The sequence below is a fragment of the Theobroma cacao genome, chromosome 5, assembly GCF_000208745.1.
Source record: "Theobroma cacao cultivar B97-61/B2 chromosome 5, Criollo_cocoa_genome_V2, whole genome shotgun sequence".
Lineage (NCBI taxonomy): Eukaryota > Viridiplantae > Streptophyta > Magnoliopsida > Malvales > Malvaceae > Theobroma > Theobroma cacao.
The window spans coordinates 14,554,494-14,581,280 of NC_030854.1; positions in this window are offsets into that span (position 1 = coordinate 14,554,494).

The window sequence follows — 26,787 nt, forward strand, 5'->3', positions numbered from 1 at the left end:
TAAAACTCAAGCATGAAAATTACATGTTCTACACTAAACCTTCAATGGCCGAATTTTACAAGGAAGATATTGATGATGGATTTTTGTGATATTACATATTATTTAACTTGTAATTGATGACTTGGATTGTTGGAAGTGGAATCAAGTTAATTGGAGTTGAATTGGATGTATTGGCTAAATAACCGGTGTATAGATCGAATTAGGCCAATACCATTTTATTTCGATACATAATTGAAGCTATGTAGAACACCATATTTAGATAATAATCCGAACATTTCGCATCCCATTTCATGCATTCATATAGAGCCTAAATTAGTTTTATAATAGTTTAGTACAAATATAGTAAATTGCTTGTTGTGCATTATGTTTAGGTGGTGAAACTTCTGATAAGGGTAAAGAGATTGTGCCCAAAGACCGGGACTAGGAGTACTTTGACTCCCGGTATTGTGAGTAACCTTATTCTCATCTTAATTATCCAAAGTAGTTTTTATTCGTTTTTGTGATTTTATAAAAAAAAGAGTTTAAATGGTAAATTCTTATGTTTTATAAGTAAAATATGATTAAATGAAATGAGTTTTATAAATCATTTTGAAATTGAAAGATGGTTTTAGAAATTGAGTAATTGGAGACTGTTTGATTGTGTTGTAAATTTATGGTTTGAAGTGAATGGTTTATGGTGATATTGGCATGAATGGCTAAATTGGAAATTGTGTTGAAATTGTATGAACTGTTTGTTTTGCCTTAACAGGCAGGGTAGTAATATAATTGTCATGTCATGCTGTCGAAATTTTTACTGATTGGGTGGGATATTGATTAGTCACTGCAGTGGTGGGTTTCTATGGACCAACCTATTAGAGAGGGGCACGGTAAACCCGGTTATATTTTAACTCGGTACGAGAGGCGTGGAGGGTATCTCCTGAGGTAAAGCTTTAGAGTTCACTACACGCTAAACCACCACATGAGGGTGAACTTAGCTAACGCCAAGGAACAACTATGCTTTTAAACGTAAAAATGTGTTTTATGCGTATATGAACTTTTCTTTAACAGCCTTGGCGGACTCTGTTGGATGCCCCGGCCAAGGTATCCTTGAGAATGAGTTTTGGCACGAGCCAAATTTTTAAGAAATTCATAAGCCATGTTGATTATTTGGGTGAAATGAAATTATTTTATTTAGTTGAAATGAGTTTGAAACGTTATGAATCATAGTACGATGAACTATTTTAAGTTGTCTCCATTTACTCTACTTTAGATATTTTAGATGATGTTTCTTTACTCACTGGGTTTATAAAAACTCACCCCTTCTTTTCACCCATTTCAGGCTCAAGGCAGTCTGTAGATCGCTGATTATGCTGAGGGTTTGCTTTTGGGTTTGCACCCTTAGAAATCACAGGTCTATAGTCTTGTACATGTCTGTTTATTTTGGGGGCCCACATGTCATTGTAGAATATTTTGTATACTTGGTTGCGTGTGCCACTGTATGTATGAATTTATTTTACTTTTACGCTAAAAAAATTATTTACGCAGAGTTCTATAAATATTATTTTATAAGAAAATAGAATATTTTATTTAATATTTTTATTTAATTTTATTAGCAAAAATTTTGTTTTAAATGGATGATTTAGATTACTAAAATTGTTTTTAAATAAGAAATGTATATTTTTCGATCGTATGCTGTATTTTTACCAGGTTTCAAAATTTTTAAGTAAAAATGACCAAAATACCCATGTGTGGCAGAAATTATTTTTTTGTTTGTTTTGATTTAAAAATAGTTTATATTCCCTTAAAACATGATATTTAGTAACTATTGCTCACAGGGGAGATGTAAAACTGATGTGAGAGCCTTGCGAGGTTTCGATTGACATTTTGAGTAATGAATGTCTATTGAGACATCGCGACGGATGTCACAAGCTCGAATGGAGTACCGGGTCGTGACATTTCTATTAGTATCAGAGCTTTTGGTTTTAAAGTTATTTTAAAAACTATAGTGTCAGTGTGACCCCAAGTTAGGTTAGATGAAGTCGAATGCATGCATATGCATATAGAACTTGAAGTTGTCTAAACTCGTTCTAGTTTTTCTTATAAATTATTATGCCTCCTAGAAGTGGACTCCCACCTCTCGCTAGATTAGTTGGGAGAGGAAGAAGCACGAGTCTGACCGAGTGTAGTGACAGGTACCATGTTTGTATTTGACAAAGATGCTTATGTCCTAATTGATTCTGATTCTGATAGATCTTATGTGAGCACGACATTCGCATCCTTCTCTGATAGAAACTTGTCATTTTTAAAGGAGGGAATTGTAGTTTATACCCCTTTAAGAGAGTAGTTGGTTAGAAACACCTGTTATAGAGACTGTGGAATAAGAGTTGGTGAGAAAGAATTCAGAGCTGACTTAACTTCCTTAGAAATCCAGGATTTTGATTTGATATTGGGTATTGATTGGTTGACTGCACATCGAACGAATGTAGATTGTTTCAGGAAGGAAGTTATACTTCAGAATTCTGAAGGAGTAGAAGTTGTATTTGTAGGGGAACATCGAGTATTACCATCCTGTGTAATCTCGACTATCAAAACTTTGAAACTAGTGTGGAAAGGGTATCCGGCTTATTTAGCACATGTGGTTGATACATCAAAGGGGGAACCTAAGTTAGAGGATGTCCCAATAGTAAATGAGTTCTTTGATGTATTTTTGGATGAATTACCGGGACTACCTCCTGATCGAGAGCTTGAGTTCTCTATTGATCTACTCTAAGGATGAGCTTGAATTTTGCTATGCTTAGTGTGGAGCCAAAGGATTAAAGGACTAGATATGGATTTAGTAGTTCGAAATTAAATGATTTAAAAATGTTGATTCTAATCTAAATGCCATATGGAGATTTATATTGAAGCTTGATATACAAATTATTTTAAGGATCAATTTAAAAGTCTACTTGGATTAGTATGCAAACTATGGTGCAAATGATTAGTCTTAAAATTTATTTCTTCAAAGGTAACGGATTCAAAAAATGTTGATTTTCGGATATACTCTAAGAGGAAATTTCTGTATCCTAAGCTTAAGAAACTTTGATCTTATGACTGTAAAGGCGAGATGCAATAATTAAGTGGTGTACAATTTGAGATATGTTGAAATTTAGGAAAGTAAGAAGGGATTCTTACTTGTGGTAATGGATGTTGACAAGTGTTAAAGAATGAGATGAATTTGAAAATATTGGCTTGGTCTATTATAAGTGATAAGCACAAGAGAATATAATGGTTATGGAAATTACGACATAAGCTTGGAAGAAAACCAAACAGTTGAGGATGATTAATATGATAACCTTTAATTTAGACGAATAGCGTTGATTAAGTAAACTTCAGCAGCCACCGTGCTGCCATAATAGAAACACCTCATATCTGGGACATAGGAATAAGAGGTGAAAGACGGGAAGTTGAACTTACGAGTTGAATTAAGGTCATTGGACTTGATGTTAAGCTTCGTTAATTGGAGTTTTAAGGTTTTGGAAGGTATTGATATGAATGAATTGAAAAGTTTATTTGTTGACTTATATATTGATACTGTATAAGAGTTTTGAAATGAATAGACTGAACTACAAGTGTCAAGAATAATGGTTAGTAGTGCTTTAAAATATTTTATATATATGAGAAGGAAATGTGGAACTTGGAATTGTTAAGGAGCTTAATGGTTAAAGCATAAGTTTCGAGGTCGCTCGATGTGAGGTTGAAATTAGATATTGGTGATGATGTCGAGGGATACCTTAGTAAAATCTATATTAAGTTTGTAAATATCAGAGTTGATTGTGCAGATGTTAAAGAGAATGTATGGGTATATTGGTGTAAAGGAATAGTATAAGATGATTGAAGGTAATCCTGATAATGAAGTTAGTTAATGAAAATTTCCTAACGAGGGAAACTAGTATTCAAAATGTAATAAGTGCGCACGACTTCAATGAATTTAAATCTTAAGTGACTAACTAATATGGAAATGAATAAGGACATATATGATGGAAGTATACAAGGTAAATGAGAAACGAAGATGACTTTTAGGAATTGTGATATTGCATAAGATGCAAGGATGAATTAAAGAAAACCTCTGAAGGATCAATAAGATCGTAAAGCTAAAGCATATGTGGATCTCGGATTGTGATTGGATGAAAATGATATTTAATGATTGAAACGTGGTTAAAGACATTGTGATGCAAGGATGTGTGGTATGATGGAGCTTGTACATAGGATTGAGAATGATAAGATAAGAGTATAAGCATGTAAATTATGTGAAGTTATGCATAGGCACAATGAGAATCCGTATGGATTACATAAGAAACAATTTATGGTAGGATGTAAATTAAATGGGACTCAAACATCCAAAAGGGTAATTTGGAGTTGATTATACCCTAATATTCATGGATTAAACTTGATCTATGGGAATAAAATAAAAAAGTAAAAAGGGTAAACATGTGCTATGAAAATATGACATTGAACCTTAGTTATGGATTAAAATGAATAGAGGCAATTTAGTTCGAACATAGTTGACGAGGGTCCTTACCGATAGTGATGGATGATGGCACTTAAATGTATATGGACATACACATATATATATATATATATGGAGATGATTATGTGATCAACTAAAGTGAAGAATTATTCATGGTGATTTGAGTTTTGAATTCGACGTGTTTAATGAGTTGTATAGATGATACGATGATAAAAGTTATTGGTGGCTAGATATGAAATGAGACATAGTCGAGTTTGTGACTAAATGTCTCACATGCCAACAGATCAAGACGGAACATCAGAAACGATCAAGTACTCTTTAGCTTCTTCCTATCCCTGAATGGAAGTGGGAGCACGTGACTATGGATATATTGGGTTTACCGCGAACGCAGAGTGGGAAGGATACTATTTGGGTGATTATGGGTAGATTGACTAAGTCCGCCCATTTCTTGGCTATTGATAGCACCTATTCCATTGAGAAACTAGCTAAGTTTTAGGTAGTTGAGATAATGAGTTACATCAAGTCTTACTTTTTGTCGTGTCAGATCAAGACCCCCGGTTCACTTTTCAATTTTGGCCAAAATTCCAAAAGGCTCTCAGAACTAATTTGAGGTTTAACACTGCCTTTCATCCACAGACAAATGGACAATCTAAAAGGACCATTCAGACTTTGGAGGATATGCTACGGTCTTGTGTCATTAACTTTATTGGGAGTTGGGACAGACACTTGCCGTTCGTGGAGTTCGATTATAATAACAGTCTAGTATTGGGATGGTGCCATACGAGGCTCTGTATGGGAGAAAGTGACGAACTCCACTTTGTTGGGATGAAGTGGGTGACAGGAAATTGTTTGATGTAGAGCTGATTGATCTAACTAATGACAAGATCAAGGTTATCCGAAAGCGATTAAAGATAGCTCAAGACAGACAGAAAAGTTACTCTGATAGACGAAGAAAAGATCTAGAATTTGAAATTGATGATAGAGTTTTTCTTAAGGTTTCTCCTTGGAAAGTTAATGATTTGAATACTTTGAGATATTAAGTTTTATTTGATTTTACTATTGTGGTAAATTGTGGTATCTTGTTGAATAATGAAAAGTGTGATTCGATTTGCAAATCAGGGAAAGCTCAATCCGAGATACATTGGACCCTTTTTGTATCATTGAAAGGATTGGGCCAGTGACAATATAGACTAGAATTACCCCTGGAGTTAGATTAGATTCATAATGTCTTCCACACCTCGATGCTGAAAAAGTATGTACTTGATCCCTTTCATATCCTCGAGGCACCTCCAATTGAGTTGCAAGAAGATTTAAAGTTCGAGGTGCAACCTGTACATATTTTAGACCGAAAGGATCGAGTGTTAAGGAATAAGAACATTCCAATGGTTAAGGTGTTGTGGAAAAAAATGTTCGGATGGAAGAAATGATGTGGGAAGTTGAGCACCAGATGAGAAACCAATACCCGCATCTTTTCTCTGAGTCCGGTAAGTGAAATTTTGAGGTCAAAATTTTATTTTAAGGGGGGTAGTGCTGTCAAGCCCTACTCTATGATATACTTGTCATGTCATTCATGTGCTTGATAGAATGTATGCATAAGTGAATGTATCGAAAAGTCGTTAAAAGTCGGTATTGTACCTAGTGGTACAACTAAGTTGATTTAAACCTCGAACTAGTTCAAATAAAGATTTTAAGATGCAATTGAGAGTTATTGAATCTTAGAATGACTGAATACGGTGATTCAGAGTTCGGGGATTGATTTGAAGTTAAATTAAAATTTCATAATGTAGGGGTAAAATGGTCATTTTCTTAGCTGAGGGCAAATTTGGGATGGTGGATGAAATTTTGATCAAGTTTGACTAGTTCGAACATAATTTGAGCTTGAGAAGTGAAAAAAATTTTAATTCCAACAATTTTTCGAACATAAGGGCAAAAAAGGTCATTTCACGTGTCCACAAGGACGTAATTAGAATTTTTAGAATTTTACACCACCTTGACACTTGTCAAACCCATGAAATTCATTTTATACTTTGGATAATTAAGGGATTTTATATGGTGGAGAAGAAATGCTTAATTATTAAGTTTTATGTATGGACCAATCACATGGTGACAAGTGTCAAGCTTTAATATTATTATATTTTCCTTTATAAACACAACTAAAACTCTCCCATCTAATTTCTCTTGGCCGGCCAAGGCAAGAACAAAAGGGAAAAAGCATAGAACAAACCCTAGAGAAGAAAATCAAGAGACACTTCATTGGATTTTAAGGAATTAAGCAAGTAAAGGTAAATTTTCTTAATTCTAGCTTGTGATCTACCTTTCCTATGCATTCTTTTTCAATTACAATGGTTAAAATTTAAGATCTCATGAAGGATTCATGGCTGACCAAATTTAGGGAGAGAAGATTTGATGATTTATTTGGTTAGATTTCAAGGTATCTTAGTGTTTTTAGTTGTTTGGTGATGTTTAGCATGAAAAACAAGCAAGAAATTTCATGCCCTTCACCCACACTCCTTGGCTGAAATTTTCAAGAGAGAAATTAGATACTGGACTTTGATGAATTTCATGCTATTTAAGTGTTTTTAGCTGTTTTATGACGTAAGGTGTAAAAATCAAGTATGAAAATTACATGTTCTACACTAAACCTTTAATGGCTGAATTTTACAAGGAAGATATTGATGATGGATTTTTGTGATATTACATATTATTTAACTTGTACTTGATGACTTGGAGTGTTGGAAGTGGAATCAAATTAATTGGAGTTGAATTGGATGTATTGGCCAATTAACCGGTGTATAGATCGACCTAGGCCAATACCATTTTATTTCGATACATAATTGAAGCTACATAGAACACCATATTTAGATAATAATCCGAACATTTTGCATCCCATTTCATGCATTCATATAGATCCTAAATTAGTTCTATAGCAGTTTAGTACAAATATAGTAAATTGCTTGTTGTGCATTATGTTTAAGAGGTGAAACTTTCGATAAGGATAAGGAGATTGTACTTGAAGACTGAGACTAGGAGTACTTCGACTCCCGGTATTGTGAGTAACCTTATTATCGTCTTAATTATCTAAAGTAGTTTTTATTCATTTTTGTGATTTTATAGAAATATGAGTTTAAATTGTAAATCCTTATGTTTTATAAGTAAAATGTGATTAAATGAAATGAGTTTTATAAATCATTTTGAAATTGAATGATGATTTTAGAAATTGAGTAATTGGAGAATGTTTGATTGTGTTGTAAATTTATGGTTTAAATTGAATGGCTTATGGTGATATTGGCATGAATGGCTGAATTGGAAATTGTGCTGAAATTGTATGAACTGTTTATTTTACCTTAACAGGCTGGGTAGTAATATAATTGTCATGTCATGCTGTCGAAATTTTTATTGATTTGGTGGGATATTGATTAGTCACTGTAGTGGTGGGTTTCTGTGGACCAGCCGATTAGAAAAAGGCACGGTAAATCGGTTATATTTTACCTCAGTACGAGAGGCGCAGAGGGTATCTCCTGAGGTAAAGCTTTAGAGTTCACTACACGCTAAACCACCACGTGAGGGTGAACTTAGCCAATGCCAAGGAACGACTATGCTTTTAAACATAAAAATGTGTTTTATGCATATATGAACTTTTCTTTAACAACCCTGACAGACTCGGTTGGATGCCCTGGCCAAGGTATCCCCGAGAATGAGTTTTGACATGAGCCAAATTTTTAAGAAATTCATAAGCCATGTTGATTATTTTAGTGAAATGAAATTATTTTATTTAGTTGAAATGAGTTTGAAACGTTATGAATCATATTACGATGAACTATTTTAAGTTGTCTTCATTTACTCGACTTTAGATATTTTAGATGATGTTTGTTTACTCATTAGGTTTATAAAAACTCACCCCTTCTTTTCACCCATTTCAGGCTCAGGGCAGTCTGTAGACCGTTGATTATGTCGAGGGTTTGCACCCTTAGAAATCATAGGTCTATAGTCTTGTACATGTATGTTTATTTTGGGGGCTTACATGTCATTGTAGAATATTTTGTATACCTGGCTGCGTGTGCCACTGTATGTTTGAATTTATTTTGCTTTTACGCTACAAAAATTATTTACGCAGAGTTCTATAAATATTATTTTATAAGAAAATGGAATACTTTATTTAATATTTTTATTTAGTTTGATTAGCCAAAATTTTATTTTAAATTGATGATTTAGATTACTAAAATTATTTTTAACTAAGAAATGTATATTTTTCGATCGTATGCTATATTTTTACCAGGTTTCAAAATTTTCGAGTAAAAATGACCAAAATACCCCTGTGTGGCAGAAATTATTTTTTGTTTGTTTTGATTTAAAAATAGTTTATATTCCCTTAAAACATGATATTTAGTAACTATTGCTCACAGGGGAGATGTAAAACTGATGTGAGAGCCTCGCGAAGTTTCGGTTGACATTTCGGGTAATGAATGTCTATCGAGACATCGCGGCGGATGTCACGGGCTCGAAGGGAGTACCGGGTCGTGACAGTGTGTGACCCATTAGGTTTCCAACATGTTGGCAATAAATATAAATTAATTCAATTAAGAATTTATATTTATATTTATAAATCATGGGCAGCATCTAGCAATACATCATGACCACCAAAATGTCAGGAAAGTCAATATGATTTGACTAACCTTTTAGTGCACAGTATCTTAGTGTAATTCGATCTTTTCATCGTATATCCTAGATAGATAGAAAGTCTGGCTGGGTGTCTACTTTCTAACTTATCCATATTAGTCCTGTAGTTTCTATATTGGCCTATGAAGATTGCCTCAGCCAAGGACTTTTAATCAATATAAGCCAAGAGCAAATGAGATATGTCCCCTTCAAATCACTTGGGGTGATGAATCCTCTCTAGACTACTCATTCATCTTCGCATGCTTCATGCCATACGCAAAAGCACCCTGTTTAAGCATCTAGTTACCTCTAGAGGTGAAATCAAAGCATGACAATTCACATACAAGATGACCTGGTATCACCATTCTAAGAATTACTTACACTACTGACACATGAAAGTATTTCCATAGACACTTGAGTGAAATACGAAGTGGAACTCTCATAATGAGTCATGTTTAGTGAATTTGTTCATTAACAAGCACCAACATACTATCCCCAAGTATCTCACATACTTCAACCTATGAGATCAATTGCTTACTTCTAAAGTAAGGAGGCGTAGCATGTACTAGCCTTTGAGAATTGTCAATGCCCTTATTCTTGACAATACAATGACCAGGAACATATTTAGGAACAAGGCTTTGATGCATAAGAATCTCATAATTTTAACCTTTATAATTGTAACGACCCCTCCTTGGTCGCTACCGGCGTCCAAGACTTCCGAGGAATTTTCGCTAAGTCCTGAACAAGCCTCATTTAAAACTTTCGCTAGATTCATTAAATACATATAATCACGTGCGTAAGCGAATATATATAAAAAAAATTAAACAATTGTCTACTCTATTCAAAATAATAACAATTCACGTTTATGAGTTGACAACATTTTTCAACATCTAGCAATTTTGTCCCGACACAACCCTAAGCAGCGGAGCGACTCAGAGCGGGGTTAGGAGATGCCTTTAAAAACTCTATAGTGGACCGTATGCACCGATGGTTACACATTAGACTGATCTCTATCTGCAAAAAGGGAAAATAAGAGGGGTGTGAGTCTCATAGACTCAATGATATCATCTACCCCGTGAGTAGGCGAAATGATGAAACAAAAATAAAGGTGGAATGTTTATAAACTCAAGAGTAAGCGTAGAAAATACATTGCATAAAACAGAGAGATTTTGTTTTTATACCTTGCAATTCTTAAAAATAATAATCCCCAAGTAAACATGTATGAAAAAAGTTGTATCTAGGATACTAGAAAATCTTTCAACCCCGACATCCAGTCAACATTAAATTCAATGACAAGTGAAAAATGAAAATTCTTAAATATAAAAAGGCGAATTAATTGTTCACCAATGAATAAGTAAATTTCACTTGCCATTAAATAAATAAAAATTTTCAAGTATTAATGCCATGCATAGTGAACTAAAAATCTACAAGTGAGCATCATCCTCGGGTAGGTTTTATATAGCCGTTAGGCTTACTCTTTTAGACATCATCACCTACTTGTGGGAACTGCCTACGCCACCATATATAAATTGAGGCTTTAGGTCCCTTTTACCTACTCATGGGATCTGCCCACACCATCCAATATAAATCGAGGCTTCAGGTCCCTCTTTTACCTACTCGTAGGAACTGCCCACGCCACCCAATATAGATTCGGGCTTCAGGTCCCCCTTTTACCTACTCATGGAAACTGCCCATGCCACCCACCATAAATCGGGGCTTCAGGTCCCCCTTTACAATCAAATATTGATGATCAACAAATTTTACTTTGTGCACAAAGACCACACTTGACCTGGTATGGTAACAGGTCCTACCTAGAGTATCTCAATCACGTTAAAATAAAATCATTGCAATTTACTACATTTGCATAACATGACAAATTAAAAGTCGTATAATCATAAATTGAATGTTATGCATAATTTATTGTAAAGCATGGCATATTTTCCAAATCATCATGCTAAGTGAAATAAATAATTTATCATCGAGTTTTATGAATCAATACAAAGGCCATTGGCCTAAACATCGTACAAACTTGCAAGGTATGATTTTAAAGTGAAAGCCAATCAAAGGTTGGTTTCCTCGTACTTAAAACATGTAGACATATATATTTTTATATATTATAAAAAAAACGAATTCAAAATCCTTGTCACAAACTAAAACTTTCTACCAACTCATGCTGTCCACAATTTTGTCAACTACCAAATGTAACATATATATTATGTTATAGGGACATAGTTTTAAAAGTTAGCACCCACTCACCTCACAATAGTGGGACGCTACTTCGCTATTGGTTCTTGCGTATATTTAGCTATTTTTTTCCCTCTCCTTCTTTTCCTTCATCGTTGTTCCTTCTCTCTTTCTTCTTCTTTTTCTTTTTCTTTTTCTTCTTTCTTCCCTCTTTTTCTTCTTTTCTGTCGTTGCTCCTTATCTCCTTCTTCTTTTTTTTCCTTTTTTTCTTTTTTCCCTCTCTTTCTTCATCTCTATCGCTGCTCTTTCTCTGATTCTTCTTCTTTTTTCTTCCCTCTCTTTCTTCTCCCCAAGACGCCGCTGCTCCCTCTTTCCTTTCTCTTTTCTCTCACTTAGGTCCCCCACCCTTTTTTTTCTTTTTCTTTCTTCTTTTTTTTTCTTCTCTTTCTTTTTTCTCCTCTTTTTGGCCGGGCCTCATTTTTTTCTTCTCTTTTTCTGTCGGCTTGACTTTTCTTTTTCTCTCTCCTTTCTTCCTTTCTCTTCTTGGTCGACCCCCCTTTTTTTTCTTATTTTGTCTTGTTATGAAAGGGGCGTTACAGTCTCCCCCACTTAGAACAAATTCATCTTCGAATTACATCAACATAGAGACACTTAACAGTACATTTAACTCTTAAATAAATATGGATATTCTGCTCGCATTTCTTCTTCTGGTTCCCAAGTCGCCTCCACTACCGAGTGGTTTTGCCATACTACTTTCACTAAGGCGATGTTCTTAGAGCGAAGCCTTTTTTACTTGATAGTCCATTATAGCTACAGGCTGCTCTTGGTACTTCAACCCATCTTCCAATAGTATCGTATCATGTTGTATCACTTGTGAAGAGTCTTGAACATATTTTCTGAGCATGGATACATGAAACACTAGATTAACCCCTTCAAAATTCGGTGGTAATGCCAATCGATAAGTAACAACTCCTAAGCGTTCCAGTATTTCAAACGGGCCAATATATTGAGGACTAAGGTTGCCTTTCTTGCCAAATCTTCGTACTCCTTTACATGGTGACACTTTTAGAAACACATGATCACCTACTTCAAACTCTAAGGGCCTGCGTCTGTTGTCAACATATGACTTTTGTCTACTTTGAGCGGCCAACATTCGTTCTCAAATTATTTGTACTTCTTCCACTACTGCTTGTACCATCTCCGTCCCTAATAATTTCCTTTCTCCAACTTCCAACCACCCAATGGGTTGCCTACACTTCCACCCGCACAGTGCCTTAAACAGCGCCATCTTGATACTTGCCTGGTAACTGTTATTGTATGCAAATTCTGCCAAAGGCAGGTATAAGTTCCCAGAAACTCCAAGATCCAACACGATTGCTCTTAACATATCTTCAAATATTTGGATCGTGCACTCAGATTGATCATCTGTTTGAGGGTGATATGTTGTACTAAAGTTCAATCGGGTCCTTAATTCATCTTGCAACCTCCTCCAAAATCGACTAGTAAATTATGATCCTCTGTCGGACGCAATGGTCACAAGTATGCCATGGAGTCTAACAATTTCATTAATGTAAATTCGGGCATATTGTGCCACCCCAAACTTTGTCTTGATAGGGAGAAAACGTGCTGACTTAGTCAATCGATCTACAATTACCCATATGGAATCGTATCCTTCTTTGACTCGAGCCAAGCTTGTAACGAAGTCCATGGCTATATGTTCCTATTTCCATTTGGGTACCAGTAACGGTTGTAAAAATCCTGAAGATCTTTGATGCTCTGCCTTCACTTGTTGGCACACCAAACATCTCAAAACATATTCCCCTACATCCTTCTTCAATCCTTGCCACCAATATATGGATCTTAAATCCTGATACATCTTGGTAGCTCCCGATGTACTGCATAAGCAGCAACGTGTGCTTTCTCTAGAATTTTTTCCCTTAATCCATCCAAGTTTGGCACATAGATTCGAGAGTAGTGTCTCAACAATCCATCAGACCCAAAATCAAACTCAGAAACTTGCTCACCCACACTCCTCAAAATCGTCATTACAAATGTATCTCTAGCTTGGACATCTCAAATTCGATCTATTAGTATTGGTCGATCCCTAAAATGTGACAATAGTGCATCTGACCCACTGACCTCAAATTTAACTCCCATATTATCCAGATCCTGTAATTCTTGCACTATCGATCTTCTCGCCACTGCAATGTGTGCCATACTACCCATTGACTCTAGACTCAATGCATCAACTACGACATTTGCCTTGCCGGCATGATAGAGTATCGTACAATCATAGCCTTTCAACAATTTCATCCATCTGCGTTGCCTTAAATTTAGATCTCGCTATTGGAATATATACTTCAAGCTTTTGTGATCCATATATATTTCACATGTTTTCCCATACAAATAATGCCTCAATATGTTTAAGGCAAACACGATCGCTGCCATCTCCAGATCGTGTGTAAGATAATTTTGTTCATGCCTCTTAAGTTGTCTTGAGGCATAAGCGATGACTCTACCATGCTGCATTAATACACATTGTAATCCAACCCTCGAAGCATCACAATAAATAGTGTAACCCCTAGACCCACATGGCAAACTTTATACTGGTGCGGACGTCAAACAAACTTTTAATTTTTGGAAACTGTGTTCACAAGCCTCTAACAATTCAAATTTTTCTCCCTTTTGAGTTAACCTCATTAGCGGATAGGCTATCTTAGAGAAATCTTTCACAAATCGTTGATAATACCTAGCTAATCCTAGAAAACTCCTAATTTCTGTAACTGTCGTGGGTTTAGCCCAATTCTCAATTGCCTCAACTTTGCTGGGATCTACTTATACTCCATCCTTAGATACAATATGTCCCAGAAAACCAACACTACTCAACCAAAACGCACACTTAGAAAATTTCGCATACAATCTATGCTCGGTAGGGTTTGTAGCACGATCCTTAAATGTTGTGCGTGCTCTTCCCAACTTTTGGAGTATATTAGAATGTCATCAAGAAAGACGACTACAAATATATCTAGGTATGCTACAAATATATCCAGGTATGCTTAGAACACCCTATTCATCAAGTCCATGAAAGCAGCAGGGGCACTCGTCAATCCAAAAGACATCACTGAAAGTTCATAATGTCCATACCTCGTACGGAATGCGATTTTTGGGTATATCCTCTTCCCTGATCCTTAATTGAGGATATCTAGACCTTAAATCAATCTTCGAAAAGCATTGAGCCCCTTACAGCTGATTAAACAAATCATCAATTCTGGGAAGTGGATATTTATTTTTTATTGTAACTTTATTAAGTTGTCGGTAATCTATACATAGCCTGAGACTACCATCTTTCTTCTTTATGAACAGCACTGGCGCTTCCCAAGGTGTCACACTCGGGCGAATAAAGCCCTTGTTAATTAAATCTTGCAACTATTTCCTTAACTCCTTTAACTTTGCCGGCTCCATTCGGTATGGAGGCATTGATATTTGTTACGTTTCTGGAATCAAATCAATACAAAATTCGATTTCCCTTTTGGGGAGGTAATCCGGGCAGTTCTTCTGGAAACACATCTACAAATTCATTAACTATAGGTGTAGCTTCTAAATTCCCTTCTACACTTTGTACTTTTCCAGTAATTGTAGCCATCACACTATCAACCAAATGGCTGCTGTGACCATAAATAAGAAATGACGGCTCTCCAGGAAATTTAAACTTCACCAACTTGTGATAACAATCTACATTAGCATAGCAAGATGCTAGCCAATCCATTCCCAATATCACGTCGAATCCTAGTGTTGTCATTAACACTAAGTCCACCCAAGTGTCCCTATCTTTAATTGGGACCACACAAGAATGAAACACATACTTCGCAACATACGATTCTTCCAACGAGGTGGTTACTACTAACGGTTCATCCATATATTCATAATGCTTGCCTAATTTAGGCATGAAATTTGAAGACACAAAAGAATGGGTGGATCCTGGGTCAAATAAAACTGAAGCTTCGTAACCACAAATGAAAAGATTATATGTTACCACTGCATTTGAGACATGAGCATCTTCTGGTGTCAGAGCGAACACTCTAGCTTGTCCCCCTCTGAAGCACCTTGTTGAGTTGGCCCTGTCGATCTACCTTGTGACGAGGAAGCTACCCTTTTTCTTTTATCCCTCATAACATTTTTAGTTGGTGTAGTAGCAAAATCGAGTCGTATTGAGCCATGAGCCATCTCCTGGTTATGTCTATAGGTAGAACAATCCCTCTTCACATGACCAATTTCCCCACACTTATAGCAGAATACCGTCATCTGGTTACATGGCCCTGTAACCCCTTAATGAACCTCTTGATCCTCTCCCTTTTAGTTTGAACCAGATATGGGGCATATCTTGACAACTGAGTAAACTGGATGTTATAGTCTGACACTGTCATCCTAGGTGCTTGCATTAAAGTTTCAAACTCCTGTGCCTTAGTGTCTCTCATGCTTTCAGGTAGGAATCTGTCCATGAAAGCCTGTGTGAATTCTTCCTAAGTAAGTGGAGTAAAACCAAAAGGTCTACAGCCCTTGAGTATAACAAACCATATCTGTGCTACCTCCATCAATCTAAAGCCTGTCAACTCAACTGCCCGATGACTAGAATAACCCAATATAGTACAAATTTTGTCCATCTTATCTTAAAATTCTTGTGGGTCCTCTATTGATTTAGCACCCAAAAAGAAAGGGGGTTTCAATTTCATAAAATCACCTAGAGTCACCATGACATTTCCCTGATCTATTTCCTCATAAGGTTGATAATCTAAATCTTCAAAACTAGAACCCATTGTTTCATTTTGTTGATACACTCCCTATCTCCTGAACTTTGCAAACTCCTAGGTTAACCCTTGCAATCCAGCTACTATCTCCTCTAGGGTGGTAGTGGGTACCTTCGGATAATCATCTCTAGTATCCCCAAAACTGGTACAAGCTCTCCTCTCACTGAAACTTTAACTGCTTTGAAGCCCGGCTATTCGACCTCTATGTCCACCTCTTCCACTACTCTTAGAGAAAGATGCATGTGGTCCTTCCGTAGTGTCATCTAGGGCATTAAACCCTCTCATTCCTCTTAAGGTGACTCGCGTCCTAGGCGGCATCTCGGTACCTAGACAGTAACAAACACGATTCAAATAACTAATAAAAATTATTAATATATGTGGCTTACTAAGATTAGGGAGTTCATGTAGCCTCCTATCCATAATCCATGTTGTAGTCATGAACCATGGATAAGACTTTACACTACCCTTGACTCTCCGCAGACAACACAAGAAATCTTAGATCTTTTCTAAACCTAGGGCTCTGATACCAATATTGTAACGGCCCCTCTTTGGTCGCTACTGACTTCCGAGACTTTCGATGAATTTTTGCTAAGTCCCGAACAAACCTCATTTAAAACTTTCGCTAGATTCATTAGATACATATAATCACGTGCGTAAGTGAATATATAAAAAAAGTTAAACAACTGTCTACTCTATTCAAAATAATAACAACTCACGTTTATGAGTTGACAATATTTTTCAACATCTAGTAATTTTGTTCCGACACAACCCTAAGCAACGAAGCGACTCGGAGCAGGTTTAGGAGATGGCTTTACCTATTCTGCGGTGGACCGTATGCACCGATGGCTACAAGTTAGACTAATCTCTATATGTAAAAAGGGAAAATAAGAGGGGTGTGAGTCTCACAGATTCAGTGATCATCATCTACCCCGTGTGTAGGCGAAGAGGGGAAACAAATGTAAAGGTGGAATGTTTATAAACTCAAGAGTAAGCGTAGAAAATACATTTCATAAAACTGAGAGATTTTGTTTTTATACCTTGCAATTCTTAAAAATAATAATCCCTAAGTAAACATGTATGACAACAGTTGTATCTAGAATACTAGAAAATTTTTGAACCCCGACATCCAGTCAACATTAAATTCAATGACAAGTGAAAAATGAAAATTCTGAAATATGAAAAGGCGAATTAATTGATCACCAATGAATAAGTAAATTTCACTTGCCATTAAATAAATAAAAATTTTCAAGTATTAATGCCATGCATAGTGAAATAAAAATCTACAAGTGAGCATCATCCTCGTGTAGGTTTAATATAGCCCTTAGGCTTACTCTCTCAAACATCATCACCAACTGGTGGGAACTGACCATGCCACCATATATAAATCGGGGCTTCAAGTCCCCTTTTACCTACTTATGGGATATGCCCACGACATCCAATATAAATCGAGGCTCCAAGTCCCCCTTTTACCTACTCGTGGGAATTACCCACGTCGCCTAATATAAATTGAGGCTTTAGGTCCCCCTTTTACCTACTCATGGGAACTGCCCACGCCACCTAATATAAATCGGGGCTTGAGGTCCCCTTTTACAATCAAATATCGATAATCAATAATTTTTACTTTGTGCACAAAGACCACACTTGACTTGATGTTGTAACAGGTCCTACCCAGAGTATCTCAATCACATTAAAATAAAATCATTGCAATTTAATACATTTGCATAACAGACAGATTAAAAGCCGTATAATCATAAACTGAATGTTATGCATAATTTATTTCAAAGCATGGCATATTTACCAAATCAACATGCTAAGTGAAATAAATAATTTATCATCGAGTTTTATGAATCAATACAAAGGCCATTGGCCTACACATCACACAAACTTGCAAGGTATGATTTTGAAGTGAAGCCAATCAAAGGTTTGTTTCCTCGTATTTAAAACATGTAGATATATATATATTTTTATGTATTATAAAAAAAAGAATTTAAAATCCTTGTCACAAACACAAATAACCTAAAACTTTCTACTAACTCATGCTGTCCACAATTTTGTCAACTATCAAATGTAACATATATATTATGTTATAGGGACATAGTTTTAAAATTTAGCACCCACTCACCTCACAATAGCAGGATGCTATTTCGCTATTGGTTCTTGCGTATATTTAGCTATTTTTTTCCCTCTCCTTCTTCTCCTCTGTTGCTACTCCTTCTCTCCCTCTCTTTCTTTTTCTTTTTCTTCTTTCTTCCCTCTCTTTCTTTTTCTTTCTTCCTTCTCTTTCTTCTTCTCTGTAGCTGCTCGTTCTATCCTTTTTCTTTTTTTTCTTTTTCTTCTTTCTTCCCTCTTTTTTTTCTCCTCTGCAGCAGTTCTTTCTCTCTTTCTTTTTTTTTTCCTTCTTTCTTCCCTTTCTTTCTTCTCCTCTGCCACTACTCCTTCTTTTCTTCTTTTTCTTTTTCTTTTTCTTTTTTCTTCCCTCTCTTTTTTCTCCCCGAGACGCCACTACTCCCTCTTTCCTTTTCTTTCCTTTCTCTTTTCTCTTAGTCGGGTCCCTCACCCTTTTTTTTCTCTTTCTTTTTTTTTTCTTTCTTCTCCCTTTTTTGGTCGGCCCCCCCTTTTTTTTTCTCTTTTTCTGCCAGCTTGACTTTTCTTCTTCTCTCTCCTTTTTTCCTTTCTCTTTTTGGCCAGCCCCATTTTTTTTTCTTCTTTTGTCTTTTTATAAAAGGGGCATTACAATAATTTCTTTGCAAGGTGATTATGTTCCAAGGACTTTATTTATATAAGTCACTCATAACTTTTTATAAATAAACTCATGGATAAAGAAATACCTCATACATTATATAAAATATCCATAATATATTTAACATGAAATATGACTAATTAATGTAGTGTTTTACAAGCACAAAATCGATTGGCTTGCAAGGCTTACACTAATAAGCCTATGTTTGGGCATTTTACATTGAGAACGTTATGTATGAGATTATGGTAATGTCTCGAGAGCCTACACGGACACCCGAGGGGGTGGTTAATAGCTAATGTTATTGTGCACTGTGATAGTGGCACTTTTTCATATATATATATATATCAAATGCTTGAACTTATAGAATTAAGTTCTGAAGTTCCTTACTTGTATAATGAGTAGTATGAATGCATGCATGATGATTTCGTATGTAAATGGATGTTATAAGTTGCTTCCATATGTAATGATGAATGTTTAATGATGTTGATGATAAAAGGCTTGCTTAGGCCTAGCAAGTTATGCTCATTAGGGTTCGTGCATCGATCACTAATGTTGTCAAATTTTCACGCAATTGCATGTTATCGCAAAAAAGTAATATAGTAGAAGTAAAGTATTGTTCCCACAAGGATTTGTTTTTAAATTTTATAACAAATCAATCTTATTTGTTGAATACGTTGTTGTATTTTTATCATAACTATCTCTACGTAACTCCAAATGAGGTGATTATTGGACTTCAAAAATAGAATTTGTAGTAGACTTTAAAAATAAAACTATTAAGGGCCATAGTGTTGAAAAGAATATATGGAAAACTTCAAAAATAGAACTGTTGAGGGCCACGGCGCTAGAGCCTTCTTCCAAAAATAAATATATGATGGGAAAATTTGGAAATTAGGTTAACTTGAGCTTATTTGAAGGACTGTTTTAGAGAATTCTTGAGGAGAAGATAGTAGCATCTATTTTAAAGACTTGGAGCCAAGAATAAGCAAGAACACAATAGGGATTGAAAGAGGTTCAAGATCAAAAAGCTTTCAACATTACTTATTTTTTTTTATTTTGTGTTTCTCTTATTTTCTTCAACTTGGATTCACAGCTAAAATTCCTTAGATAATGTTTTACTTAGATATCATGAACTAAATTGCTTTTCTTGGATGGTGGATTTCAACATGTAGTTTGAATATTAGTTTCTCTCTTATTTATCATGAATGAGTATAGTTTTGCTTATTCAAATATGTTCTCAATGCTTTTAATTGCCTGATCAATGATTAATTGATTTGTGAATCTAATTGAGACTCGACAGAGAGATTTTAGATTAGACTAAGATTTGAATAGTGTATTATTACATCACTTAAGTGATCTCATTCACGATTAGGGTAGACATACGCTATTTGCCATACATAGCCAAATTAGAACACTAGCTTAATGAACATAATTTAATTGATTCCTGTAGACATATAGTGACCCAATTAAGATAAGTATTTGTCCAAGCATCTTAATGGAGACTTGTATATAGTTTTGGATTCTAGCTAGGTAAAACCACCTAGGAAGATAAATAATAAAAGAAGCTATTATCAAATGAAGTGTTGAATGAACCCATAATCCTAGGTTTTAGTCTATTGCTTTTCTAAAGTAATTTTAATTTCTGTTAGTTAATTAGTGTTTGTTTTACTTTAGTTTTAATTAATTTTATAAAAATTTTAGTTACTTAAATAAGATTAATTTGTCATAAATGTTAGTACTTAGTGAAGATTTAAGAACAAATCCTTGTGGGAATGATACTCTACTTCACTATATTACTTGTTTGTCATAACGCGCACTTGCATGAGAATTCAACAACAAGTTTTACACCCCGTCGCCAGTGATTTTGTTTTCTTTTTCATTTTCTAATACTAAAATTCCCCAGATTAGTCTTAATTTAAGTTTTACTTCTTTGTTTTGTAGGTTGTTTTGTCATTCTATGAGAAGAGCCAAAAGCTTGGAGATTATACCTTGTGACCCAGAGATTGAGAGAACATTTCAAAGACTTCAACTAGAAAATCAACAACGTTTTACTAAAACAAATAAAATGGTTGATCGATAAGATGAACAACAAATCCAAGAGTGAGCAATAGCTGAAAATCTTTACTTATGGGATTATGCTGTTCTGTTAGTGCAAGGGATTCCATCGAGCATTCAAAGGTTGGCTATTCAAGCCAACAATTTTGAGATCAAGTTGGCCATCATCACCATGATTCAAACTTTAGTCCTATTTTAGGGTCTACCAAATGATGATCGAAATGGCCATATATCAAACTTCTTGGAGATATGTGATACTTTCAAACACAATGGTGTCACAGATGATGTAATTTGTTTGAGGCTTTTCCCTTTCTGATTGAGGGATAAAGCTAAAGCATGGTTGAATGCACTCTTTTCTGGATCAATAACAACTGGGATGATCTTGGTCAAAAGTTCCTTGCTAAGTTCTTTCCTCCGACCAAGACTATGAAAAAACAAATGATATCACATCATTTATGCAGCAAGATTTTAAATCATTGTACGAGGCTTGGGAAAGATACAAAGAATTATTTTGACATTCTCCTCATCATGGTCTTCCAAAGTGGGTTTAGGTGCAAACATTCTACAATGGCTTGAGTGGTCATGTTTGAATTACCATTGATGTCACTACAATAGGAGCTTTAATGGCTAAATCAATTGATGAGGCATACAATTTGTTCGAAGAGATGGTTGTAAACAACATCAATGGCCAATAGAGTAATTAATGTATAGGACAGTAGTTGGAATTCATGCTATAGATGCCATTTCGGCACTATCTGCACAAGTAGCAGTTCTAACTAAAACACTTGAATCTTTTAGTACTAACTACATTCAAAGACCTTTTGTAGCCTGTGAGTATTGTGGAGATGATCATGCAAGCCATCAGTGTCCAAGTTTGAAAAAAATAGTGTAATTTATGGGGAATAGACAGTGTAATAACCCCTACTCCAACACTTACAACCGAAGGTGGAGGAACTATATAAATTTCTCTTAGGCCAATAATCAAGGATCATCCTCAAGTTCAAGGTTGAATGCACCTTCGGGATTCCAACAGCAAGCAAGAGTGCTTATCTTTGATAAGAAGCTAGCGATAAAGGATTTGCTGAGGTAATACATGAAACAAAATGATAGCATCATCCAAAGTCAAACATCTCTTATTTAGAGTCAAGTAGCATCACTACGAAACCATGAGAGTCAGGTTGTTCAACTTGCTAATTTATTAAACAATAGAGGTCAAAGAACACTACCTAGAGATACAGAAGCAAATTTGATAAGGGAAAGTAAGGAACATGTCAAGGCCATCACTTTGAAAAGTGGTAAAGAGGTTGAAAGTAACTCAAATCAATCTAAATAGAGAGACAAGATAGTGGAGAGTAAATACCAGATTGCTTGTTCCAGTGAACAAGGCCAAGAGAAAGAGACCAAGACAACATTACTACCACTAACATTTCCTTAGCATTTCAAGAAGCAACAAACGGAGTGTCAGTTTTAAAAATTTTTGGAGGTGTTTAAAAAGCTTCATATCAACATTCCATTTGCTGATGTGTTGGAGCAAATGCTTTGATATGTCAAATTTTTTAAAGATATTTTATCCAAGAAAGGATGTTAAGTGAATTTGAGATAGTAGTTGTGAGACCTCAACCTCTATAGGCTTGTAACTAGGCATAGACACAGTAACACAAGCCAGGGGTAGTTTCGTTATTTTCTCTAATAAGCTCTCAGAAGAAAGTTTTATGATATTTTAAGGTCTAAATAGGCATAAGATCGGATATATAATGTGTAATGATGAAAACACGAAGAAAACTAGAAATGACAATAATTTTCATAATAGGGGCAAAATGGTCATTTTGCAACTCCAAGTCAAAACTTTTAAAAGTTTTGTAAACTCGAGCATGTCTAGACCATTATGGACTTGGTCTTAGTGTTAAAAGAGTAAAAAGATTGCACAAAGGGTTGCATGAGAACAAGCTAACTAGTCAAGGGCATTTTCGTAATTTCAAGAGAATGGATAAATTTGAGTTATAAATATCTTCTCTTTCCAGCAACTTCTTGAAATTCCAGCAACTTCTTCTTCTCCTCTCAATTCACGTTACTTCCAACCTCCATGGAAGATTGATATGGAGCTTGCATAATTTTCTCTCTCTAGCTTTAATTTTCATACTTTTGTGCCCTTTTGACTATAATCCTTGTATTCTTTCACTCTCTCACTTCAAAACCCTTGATAAATCTTATTTCCATACTTTCTCTCACTAGCTGGGCATTCTAGAGAGAAAAAGAGAGAATTAACCCATTTGTTTGGAAGCTATTGGAAGAAAATTCAACTACAAAGAAACCCTAGGGTGAGTGATGAGCTAAGCTTGTTTTTTTTAGCTGTGGATAATAGCTAGTAATTGGGATTATGAGCTGTTTTATTGTTGAGGATGTTCATTCATTTTATAGTGATTAAGATAGTGAACATAGATAGCCATTTAAAGTAGCAATTGAAAGCTTGCTAAGGGATAGCTTTTGGGGTTTATAAGTATGAATTGACACTAAGGTAATGTTAATTTGATGGTAAGTTCTAACGAAGCCCTATCACTCTAATTAAATCATGAAGGGAATTAGAGTCAACTAAAGGCTCAACAATATATCGATGAGTGAATTGCCTTCAAAACTTGTTTTGGGGAATATAATGTATTTGCCACACATTTGATGAATTATCGAGTTTTTCATAAAAACAAGTGCTTGGGAACAAGTTTTTGCTAAATGGTTTTATGTTGTGATATGTGATTGCTATGGATTCATGCACTATTGCATTATGATGATATATATATATGTGTGTTGTGCATGATGATTGATATTGTGTGTGATGACTGTAACCATGTGTGTGCACGATGTGGGGAATACACATGCCGATGATGATGGTGGCGTGAGAGATGGACGATGATAGTGCCCTTATGCACGATGTGGGGGGATGTACACAATGGCACTGATTGTGCACGATGTGGGGGGATGCACACGATGGCACCAGCTATGTGCACGATGTGGGGGAATGTACATGAGCCGGGTGTGATTATGATGATATTGATGTTTATCTATGTAATTATGCATATATATACTTATGAAATGAAAGCTCATGAATATGATATATGATTGACATATATGTGAAATTTGATACATTGCACTTTGAGAATTTTCATGTGTTTTATGTTGATTTTGTTGGTTTAGCAAGATGGCCTTTTATTGAGTGAAGGGAAACCTTTTTCTTGGTGCTTTGTTTCTCCCTGCAGTGAGATTCATTCTCGCTGCAGTGAGAAACTCTCAAGTTTTTGGAGGGTGGCTAGGCAGAAACTCGTTGCAGCGAGAAAATACTATAGCATTCCCGCTGTAGCGAGAAAGTTTCTATCTTGGGGTAAAAATTTTGCTGCAACGAGAGTGAATCTCGCTGCAGCGAAAAACTTTCTATTTTGTCTCACATCTTGAGTAATTGTTGTCCTATTATCCACTTCTTTGCTACCATATTTGAGCATGGACTTCCAACATTAAGGAATAAATGAATTAAGTTTAAAATGAGGAGGTTTGGTGAGAAACCCTCAGTTAGTTGATAATTTAAATCAAGTGTCTCTGCAGCAAAAATTCATTCTCGCTGCAGCTACACTATAGTGAGAATGTGTCAAACCCTATTCTATAAAATAATTACGACGTCATTTACATGCTCAACAGAATGGCTGCATATTTAGGAAGTTCGAGGAATCGTTAAAAGATGATATTGCCCCTAATGGTACCATTAAGTCGATTAAGCCTCGAACGAGTTCAAATAGGAATTTTAAGGTGAAATTAAGAGTTTCACAGTTCAGGATGACTCAAAATGGTAATTCGGAGTTCGAGGATCAATTTGGAGTCAAACCGAAATTTTCACTATTTATGGGCAAAATGGTCATTTACTACTTAGGAACAAAATGGAAATTTTTAGAAAAGATTTTTTTCACCCCATTTGACTTATTGGAGTATGATTTGAGTATTGGAGTATGATTTGAGGTTTAGAAGTGAAAAATTTTAATTTCGGTATAATTTAGAGTATAGGGGCGAAATGGTAATTTTGCCACCTTGGGGGCAAATCGGTAAATTTTCACCCTTGACACTTGTCAAGACCAAGGGATTTTATTCATCATGAAAATGGATAAACATGAGAAATGTGTGGTGGAGAATTAAAGAATTAAAAGTCAAATATTTAAAATTTGAACCAATAAGGAAATGCCATGTGTCATGTTTTTATTATTTTATTATTTCTTTATAAAAAGGAAAACAAATCAGCCCATTTTTCCCATAGTGATCAGCCAAACCAGAAGAGAAGAGAAACCGAGGAAGAACAAACCCTAGGTGGGAAAAATCAAAGAGAAAGTGTTGGAATACAAGGATTTGATCAAGCAAAGGTAAAATATCTTTGATTTTGCTAGTGATTTACCTTACCCATGCATTTGTCCTTAATTTCCATGGTTAAATTACATGTTTTCATGATGAATTCATGGCTGGTCAAAATAGGCATGGAGAGAGAATGATCTTGGATTGGTTTGATTTTTAGGTATGTTAGTATTTTTAGGTGATTAATAATGTGTAGCATGAAAACAAGTGAAGAAAACCACCAAAGGTTTGGTGCCCATCAATAGCTGAATTCTCTAAGTGAATAATGAGGAAGAATGGGATGTTATTCTAGGTGATTTGATTAACAAATAATAGTTTTTGGTGTAGCAATTAATGAATTATGGAGAGAAAATTAAGTATGAAAAATCACAGAGTTAGTGTACCATTGTTGGCCGAAAGTTCCAAGAAGAAAAGTGAAGATAAATTTTGCCTAATTGTGTGTTAATTAGTTGTGTTTGGTGAGTTGAGGGATTGGACAAGAAATGGAGCAAGTTGGAGTGAAATTGGACGCATTGGCCAATTTATCGGATGAAAAATCGACTTAGGCCAATATTGGATATAGATGGCTACCCGTGCAATTTTCATTTCATATCATGCATATATATCAAGCCTGAAATAGCTTTTGACTGTTAGACAGAATTTAATTGGAATATGTGTCATGGATTATGGCTAGGTGGTGAGCCATTGCATACAGGCAAAGAACTGTATCCGCAGACTAAAAATAAGAGTATTTCTACTCCTAATACTGTGAGTAAACTTATTATCGTCTTAATTATCTAGAGTAGTTTTATACAATTGTGTGATTTTATAGAAAATGGGTTTAAATGGTAAATTGCTATGTTTTAGGAGAAATTGTGATGTTATAAAATGATTTAATAAATTTTCTAGAAAATTGAATACTAGCTTTGAAAATAGAGTAATTGGAGACTGTCTGCTTGTGTTATAAATTGTGTTTTAAATTATATGGCTTATAACAATATGTGAGCATGAATGGCAAAGTTGGTATTTGTATCAAAATTCTGTATACTATGTATTCAGCCTTGAGAGGCTAGATTGTGATAAATTGCCATGTCATGTAGATAAGGATTTTATAAATCAGGTGGTAGATAAAATAAAGATTAGCTATTGCAGTGGCGGGGTTCCGTGGACCAGCCTATTAGAGGGGCATGGTAAACTCCTTTATATTCTCACCTCGATCGTAGAGGCGCGTAGGGTATCTCCTGAGGTGGGCTTTTTGAGTGCATTTCACACGGACCACTGTGTGAGAGTGAGACTCAACCAACGCCAAGGCATGGTTAGAATTTCGGATGTAAAGATATTTAATAGCCTTGGTGGTCTCGGTCAGATGCCTCAGCCAAGGCATCCTCGAGAATGATTTTGGCAGGAGCCAAGTTTTGTGAGATATATAAGCCATGTTGATTAATTGAGTAAACTGAATATTCATGTTATAAAACATATATTGGAAAAGAATATTTTAATTC